Below are 8,356 nucleotides of genomic sequence, written 5' to 3'. Positions count from 1 at the left end.
GGAGCGCAGCTGCCCCCCCGCGGGTGCTGTGCCTGCCGTGGCCCGGCCCGGGTGAGCAGCGAGAGGGGACGGGAGCGCTCGTCGGTGCGCGGCAGCTGCACACGAGTGCTGCAGGAGCCGGTTGGGCGTTTCCTAAGGGGGAAGCGTGAAAAGCGCCAGTCCCAACTTCGGCAGGAAGGGGCAAATGCTCCCAAAAGGTGAAGCGTGCTCTTGGCATGCTGCTCGCAACTGCAGGAACTTCCAGCCTGGAGCCTGGCCCACCGATGGGTGTGTTGGGTTGGTTCTAACTAGTGATCCAGCAAGAGGATGGAGCACGAATCTGTCACAGTTTAGCGCAGAGCACTGGTTGAATTGCTTTTCACGTGCTCCTCTTTAAGGAAGTTACAGGGGAGCCTGAGAGTGGAGCGTGCAGGTTGGAAGCTTGCTACAAACGGCTGAAGCTGCCGCAGCGCCTGAATGTTCTGCGGTTTTTCAGTACAACCTTTGGCAGCTCAGGTGAATTATCTGTAGTCTTGCCCCTTTATGATGAATAAGGATGACCTAGCCACTGGACTCTGAGGGTGGCTGCTACTAAGGTTGTGTCCTCATTGTAAGCATAATGAGCAGATGGAAAACGCGTGGTAATGATGTCGCGCTTCAAAGGGGTGAAAACTGCAAGTAATGTTTTCTGTCAAATTAGTTTCAAGAAGGTGGGGGGCAAGAAAAAACATTAAGTTTTCTAAAACCTTTTCAGATGTTCATAGAATTGGGACCTGTTGGTGCAGGGGGCTCAAAGTTGGACTGAGTCAAACCTGGTTCACGGGAAGCTGCAGCTGGGAGGCTGGAGTGCGGTGTAACAGAAGTGTGGCATAAATGCGAACTGGAGAATACTTGTTGACTGTAGGCATAAAGGAGGCTCAAAGTATCTGTAGGTCGTGGAGAAACTTTATTTGATTAAAAGTTATTATTAAAGCAAACAAAAAGCTACTTCCTTGTTCATTTGTAGGTAAAAAAAGCTGTTAAATAGCAGCTTGGTGGGACAACCGCTTCAAGGTCACTGTGTCCAGAACTTACCTGAGTTTTGAATAAACGGGTTGGAGTTCTCTGATCTGCTGGTATTTAGTAAAAATGAAACCAAACAAACCCCCAATACATAGTTGGAGTAGCATGAAATCCTAAGTAAAGGATGAGGGCAGAAGCATGTTTCACCTGGGGAAAGGAAGATAGTGTGGTTAGGTGTGGGTTAGCTTGCTGAGAATGAATTCCAGGCAAAATAAAGGAAACTGCTCCAGGTTTGACTTGCTTGATTGTAAATGAAGGGCTTGGAACAGAAGATCTTATTGTACCAAATCACAGGCTCAATTGAGAACATCAGACGTGGCAATTACACTTTTTAGAAAGATTCACTTTGGCTTTAATTGGCTCTCTCTGTCAGCTATAGAGCACCCAAGAGGGTGGATTTCTCTGAGCTATCCAGTCCTCAGGAAGTTGTTAACGGAGACCATAAATGGAGACTTTTCCTTCTTGGGGAGTCCTGCAGGAGGCTGTACTTAGTCTTATGCAAGTAAAAAAGCAAAATCTCCTGTTGGCTGCCTGCAAATAAATGTATAAACCCACAGATCCTGTCTTTAATCTTTGCATCGTGAATTGTGAGGCAGTCAGAACTACAGCCAGCTGGGTGTTTGGTGGGACTGAATGGAAGCTGCTGTTTGAAAACAACTGGGTAGAGACTGCAGGGCATGCCTGTGGGTCACTCAGGAAGCACGGTGGGTTCTCCCACAGTTCTCCAACCTCCTTATTTCAGTTCTCAGGGTCCTGATTGCTGAAAATCCCTTTGTCAGCAGGGTGCAGTTAGCAATGGGTAGAGGGTTTTTCTTATGTTCATAAACTGTTTCCAAAGGTGTTTTGGGTTTTCTGGTAGGTTTGGGATGGGGCAGGGTGGTTGGTTGGTTGGTTCGTTCCTTTTTCTCCTGGTGAAAAACTTCTCCCTTTCAGGTAGGGGAGGAAGAAACAGTGTGAAAGGAGCTGGACTGATAGGAGAAACAAAGGGTATTTTCTTTCTAGGACTTGTGAACCTTGTCTCTTCTTGCTTCCAGTGGCTTCTAAGAGACAACTTGGACCTGCAAGGCTATAAACTGGGCTAGGACTGAGCCTCCCAAGTTTTGCCTTGGACCACTGTGTTAATGACTGGCCCTGTCTGTTTTTCCTCAGGCTGACTGGGAAGTTCATCTCCCCAGGTGCTTCCTACATGGGTGAGCCAGGGCCCTGAAGGAAACATGAGCAGATTCTGTCTGAGACAGTGGTCTACAGGGCTGAGCGAGTGCTGTGTCCAGAGTGATGGTGGAGGGCATGACCTGCTGGGCTGTGGTGGGAAAGCCCAACCACCCCATGAGTGCAGCACCTTCTCGGGGTGTGCAGGGCTGTCCCCAGGTTCCTGCATGGAGATGCTGCCTCAGGGTCTGTGGCGAGTGAAGGAAAGGTGTGGGCTATGTTCTAGGTGGAAATCTGGTGGAGGTCCTTTGCCAGCGTTGTGTTGAGATGAGATGCCTGGTTCTAAGGTCTTCTGGTGGCAGCAGAATTTGGGGTAGGAGTGCCAGGAGGAACCAGAGCTGTGGTAGGTCCTAGGTGACAGTATGTGGGGCAATCCTGGATGTCTCAAGGGTTGTGAGGTGATACTGAGTCTCACAAGCTGTGACAAGTGCTTGTCTCTGATCAGGGTTAGCCTGGCTTAGTGTGGGCTGGACAAGATGTATGTGATGCTCCTAGAGAGAGTACAGGAGGCAGCAGAACTGGAACTAAGCATATCGGCTTCGGTCCCAGCCCTGCTCCTATGGGGTGGAGCTGGCTGGGGAAGGGAGGGACGAGGTTGTACTGGGTGCTCTGTTTCCTTGTAGGCTGTAGGACAGCATTGAAGAGTGCTCTTTTCTTCTTAGTGCCCTGCCTGCAAGCTGGAACTGGTCCTGAGCGCAGGTGTCAGAGCAGCATCTCGCCCAACAGGGCTACGCTACTTGTATTTCCTCTAGTCCCTGCGGCCAGCTACTTGTATTTCCTCTAGCCCCTGCGGCCAGTTGCGCAGAGCAGCAGAGGCAGGCCTGGGAGAGTCCGGCCGAAGAGCGGGATTGTGAGCAGGCTGCCGTTTGCATCTAGAAGGTGAGCAGTCCACCTCCTTTCCCAGCCTGTCCTAGTGCTCCCGAGGCCACGGTGTCTGTGTTTGCTTCCCCTTCCCAGCAGCACTCCCCTGTCCCTAGCCCTAGGATGTGCAGTCATGGTTTTTGTGGGATGGAGGGTGCTCACGAATAGCTCGGAGCTGCAGTTCTGCTTCTGCCCTGGAGGTGGTTCTCTTTGACTACCTGATGCCAAATCTATTTCTGCTGCGGGGGCAGGAGCCAGGTGCTGCCCGGCTCCAAGCAGGCTGGCTGTGGACCGTGCAGCTTCCCTCTGTGGTACCCTGGCAGATAACTGACCGTCTGCGTGAGTAAGGGGTGCTGATTTATGAGGAGGTGAGCGGCTGCCTCCTGGGAGTGTCTGGTAGAGCGCTTAGCACAGGGTGAGCTCAAGAGGAACACTGCTTCAGTGGTGCAGGTGCCTGACTCTCCAGTACTGCAGTTTGTGCATCCTGCTTCGTGTCGTCCCCACCCCTCTTTTCTTCCCCCCCAAAGCTGGAGTTGGTGATTGGCCTCATATCCCTCTTACTGCATCCCTGTGTTTCCTCACGGATCTGGAAGGGCAGCCCACAGTGCAGATGCGCCAAGCTTGAGAGGGAGGAGGAGGTGGTCGTTCTTGGAAGGGCGAGTTCTGCACCAAACCTGCCCAGATTGTTTTTTTGCATTTCCCGGGGGGGGTGTGGGGGGTGTGTGTTTAATCTTTCACTGTGCGGGTGTCGTGCTGCTGGTTTCCCCACAGTACCCCCCCCCTCGAGCTGCCCTGGTAGACCCGTACAGGATGTCAAACGTAGTCTCCCTTTCCTGAGGGATCACTGTGTGAGTAGTGCAGATCATCAGCTGCTCCACAGCTCAGCTTCTTCCAGACCGCACTTGTGGCTCCGTGCCCCGTTTGTGCCATGATGATCTCCTGGTTCAGGTGAGATCTGAGTGAAGTTGCTTTGGGAGAAGGGGGTGGTCTGTGCCAACCAGCGGGGATTCACAAGAAATTGTTCACTGCAAAAATGATCTAGAAGCCCTCAGGTTACAGGAAAAAGCAAACCTTAACTCGGAGCCCATGCAGGCGCTCTTCCAAAGTGCCTTGGGACTGCCTTGGTCCACGTCGGTCTGTCTTTCCAGGTCTGCCTGTGTCCTTGCACATCTCCCAGGGACTTCTTAGAGCTGTCACATTGCATGTCCTTGTCCTCATGTCTATGTCCATCTCCTGTCCATGAGCTAGAAGCAACCTTTTGGTTTTGGCCTCGGTCCACTCTTCAGACCCCTCAAAAAGAACACTGTAGTGTGACAAACTGAATCAAAGTGTGCATAAAAATAGCAGTAATGCCTATGTTCTCTTTTCCTTTTTGTAGAGAACAATGACTTCAGAATCTGTGCTCTTTTCTCTCATGGGTGGTGACGACCGAGGCAGAGTGTGTGTCTGTTCTGTGGCAAGTGGGGCAGGTTTGAGGGGAGGGACCTTTTTGGGCAATGGAGGCTAACACCAGTATGCAGACCTGTGTGCATTTCTCTTCCCATGCTGCTGTGTCCCCTGGCAGCAGTGCTGCCAGGTGGCTGCTCTTGGTGCATCATTAGACACTGTTCCAAATAGCATAGGCAGGGATGGTTCAGCACTCGGAGGAAAATGAGCTGGTGATGGATAGCTCTGGTGATACCGAAGCTGTTAAAATATGAACCTCTGAAGTGTGGCCAGGGTTCCAGCAAGGGCCTCTCCTCCTCCCTGTGCTCCAGCTGTTGGTGTGTGGGGACAGTGCTGTTCTACGTCCCTTCCCTTTTCTGGCTTGGTCCAAGGTAGGCTGTTGTCCCTGGGTGATGGTAACTCTGAGCCTGTAACTCACGGCAGCCCAGAATCCCTGCCTGGGGAATGGGCGACGAGCGATGACCAAAAGTCAGACAGGCGGGCGCTCCCTGTGGCCACACATGTTGCTGTCTGAGGCTGTTATAGAATCATAGAATCACTTTGGTTGGAAAAGACCTTTGAGACCATCGAGTCCAACCTTTAACCTAACCCTGCCATCCCACCACTAAACCATGTCCCTAAGCACCTCATCTATCCTTTTAAATACCTCCAGGATTATCCCTAATGCTGCCAGCACTGGAAGGGGACTGGGGGTCCAGGGTCTTCCTGGAGCTGTTCTCCATCTTTGCTCTCCCCAGATTGTTGCAATGGTTTGGTTCCATGTTTGTTCTCTCTCTTCACGCTCTGTTGCCTCTGGAGCCTTGGATGTAGCCAACAATAACATTGCCTTCCTTCATCTCCCCTGCTCCGGATTGTGCAGTGGGGATGGGGGAGGTATTCATAAGTTAAACATGTGAAAAAGTCAGTCTTATTTGATATCTGTAATTTCCAGGGCCATGTAACAACAGGGGTCAGAAGGCATCCTTGTTCTAATGTGCTCTGCTCCTATAGCCCTGTATTACCTGCTGCCAAACACAGGAGGCAACTGAAGGACCTGCTGCCTGGTAGGGTCCTTCCTGATAGCCGTGTGTGGAGCTGCAGACAGGGGCTGTTAGAGCCCCAGTGCCTCATGGTGCCCCCCGTGCGAGAAGCCTGGGACAGGGCAGAGGGCTTGTCTGGAGCCAGTTGACAGAAACGGGATGGGGACAGAAAGTGTGTTCTCACATAAGCGATGTGTCTTGGGCTGGCTCAGGACAGTTACCTAGTGGTACCCTGCATGGCCTCCAAGGGGGAGGAGGATGCTCCCATGTGGCCCCGTGCAGTGTGTGGGGCTGGAGGAGAGGATGACATGGGCAGAGTGGCCCCATGAGGAATGGCTGCTGCAGGCCACACGCCGTTTTCCCATTAGCGAGTGTTTAGTTCAGCGTTTTAAATAATTGTGTCCTCGGAATGATATTTAAAATCCATTTGGGAGGCAATGAGGCGGGAAAGTGCCTGTGCCATTGTGATGACGCTGCGCAGGCCGCGCCACACATGCATATTACAAACTCGTTACAGGCTCGTTTACACGCACGCTGTTCGCTCCCCACACCACCTCTTTCTGATGCTCCTAATGTTTCTTCCCCACCATGGCTGCTGCTGCTTGGAACTAGGGAGACATTTACTTGCTAAGGCAGGCCTGGTGTCATCTGCAGCAAGAGGAGCCGGGGCGTGGCCATGGCAGTTGGGTGCTGGCCACCAGAACGGGGCTATGTGGAGCATGCTTGGTGATGGGACTGTCTCTTGGGTGTCCTGCACCTCTGCTCCATGCTCAGTGCAGAACCGTGCTTGCTTTCTGACAAGCCCTTGTGCTGGTGTTATTGCAGGCTCCAGACCCTGCAGCCCCATAGCTTTTGGCTCTGGACGCAGCTGGGAGAAGCGTTGCAGCACTGGTGCCAGGCTGACCACGGCTCTGAGTACCAGCATGTGCTCCGGAATATCCACGGAATCCCCTATGTGAGCTGGAGGGACTGGGCGTGAGGGAGTAGGTGGAGCAGCACCTTCAGCAGTGGTTCCCTGAGTGCTGGTTAGTGCCTGGATGGTAGGGTGGCCTTGCTGCTGTCCCTCTGTCCCCATTCCTCTCTGACTGCTGCGTAAGCATGCTCCACTGTCCTCCCGATCTGTGTTGTAGTACAAGGTTCCTGGTACTGCTTTATCCTTGTCCTGTTGGCCTTGGTGGCACAAGCAGTATTCAGTCTTCTCCCCTCATCCTCTCCCTCCTGATCATGTCATGGTCACCCCCTTCTAGCCAGGACCCCAGCTGTGGCTTTGCTTGGTGCCACCTTGTGACCAAATGTTCGTGGGGCACAGAGCAAGCCCCCAGGTATCCTTAAGGGTATGCTGGGTTCTGACATCTGTGTCCCTTGCACGGTGACCTTGCTGGCTGCTTTCCTGATAGGAAATGGATGGTTCTAGCATCCTCTTATCAGAAAAGGCTGCTGGGCAGAAGCAAAGCTGGAACAGGGGCAGAAGCGGTCAAATGGGAGGAGGAAGGACAAGGTATGGAACGTGGGGACCTATCTGTGGCTGAGGCAGCAAATGTTCTCAGGAGGTGGAATTTTCCCCCATCCCGCCCCAGGGCTGGTGAGTCTGGATTTCCAGCACGTTTGGGAAACACAGGTAGTGGGATGGTCTCAGGATGGAGGGGTTGGGTCCCTCAGCTTTGTGCTGAAGGGGTGCTAACTGATGTCTGGGGCAAGGACATGCTTTGCACTGAGCCTGGATGTGCTGCCTTCACCCATGTTCCTGCCAGCAATTGATGGAGCATTTGTGATGCACTGTCCAAGTACGGGGGGCTGGAGCTGCTGTGGTTGGGAGGGGGCTGGAACTGCTGCGCATGCCACACAGATCAAGAAACCAGAAGCTGATACTTAATGGCTGGAACTCTGCAGGGTTTATGTGCATGTGTTTGTAGATGGGTTTATGTGGTGTATTGCCCTGATTGTTCCTTCCCTCTGCGGTGCCTGTGAGTAGTAAGGCTCCAGCAGAAACCTTAACCTTGCTTTGAAAGAGGACTGTCTGTGGTGGGTTTATTCTTCAGGGCACTACATTTCATCTTCTACACATAGGGCTCTGGGTATCTGTTCTTCGCTTGCCACTTCTTGTGGCTACAGCTCTGGTGCAAGAGGCATGAGCCCATCTTGGCTTTCCAGTTGCTTGCTTATGAGCACATCTTGGCGTGGATGTTGGGCGATGCCAAATGCAGGCGTTTGGATCTGTGCATGCATGGGATGCTTGGCTTTCCTTGCTGGACCCTGAGTGTTGTCTGGTGTGTTGGAGGTGGGGAGAACCTGGCTGCTCTGTCTGACAAACTTTATTTTTCATGAGCATTGTGGTTCAGCTCATCCAAACCAGGCTGTGTTGCACATCTGTCAGCTGCCTGTGCAGCCGCCCTCCTAGCAGGGTGGCTCAGAGGGGCTGCAGGGAGCACCCATCATCTGCAGGGGGGGCTCTGCTGGGGGAAGGCAGCAGTTCCTCCCTCATGGTGGCAGTGGGCTGAAACACAAGTGGGGAGGGTGCAACATGACAATGAATGGGGATGTGGCCTCTAGGGACAGCGCTCCTGGTTCGAGCAGAAGAACAGTGGGGTGTTAGAGGTGAACCAGGAGTCTGCCAGGTGCTATGTTGAGGTCATCTTGTCTCCAGGTTGATAAGCTGTTGAGAGAAGAGCCACAGATACTGAATGTGGCAGTGGACCAAGAAGATGAGAAGCCACACAAGGCAAGGGCGGCAGTAAGGTCAGGAAAGGAGCCCAGGGGTTCAGGCACGGTGGGCAGGAAGG

Source organism: Egretta garzetta, unplaced genomic scaffold (assembly GCF_000687185.1).
Source record: "Egretta garzetta isolate BGI_Z169 unplaced genomic scaffold, ASM68718v1 scaffold786, whole genome shotgun sequence".
Lineage (NCBI taxonomy): Eukaryota > Metazoa > Chordata > Aves > Pelecaniformes > Ardeidae > Egretta > Egretta garzetta.
Note: the sequence above shows the minus strand (reverse complement) of the source record.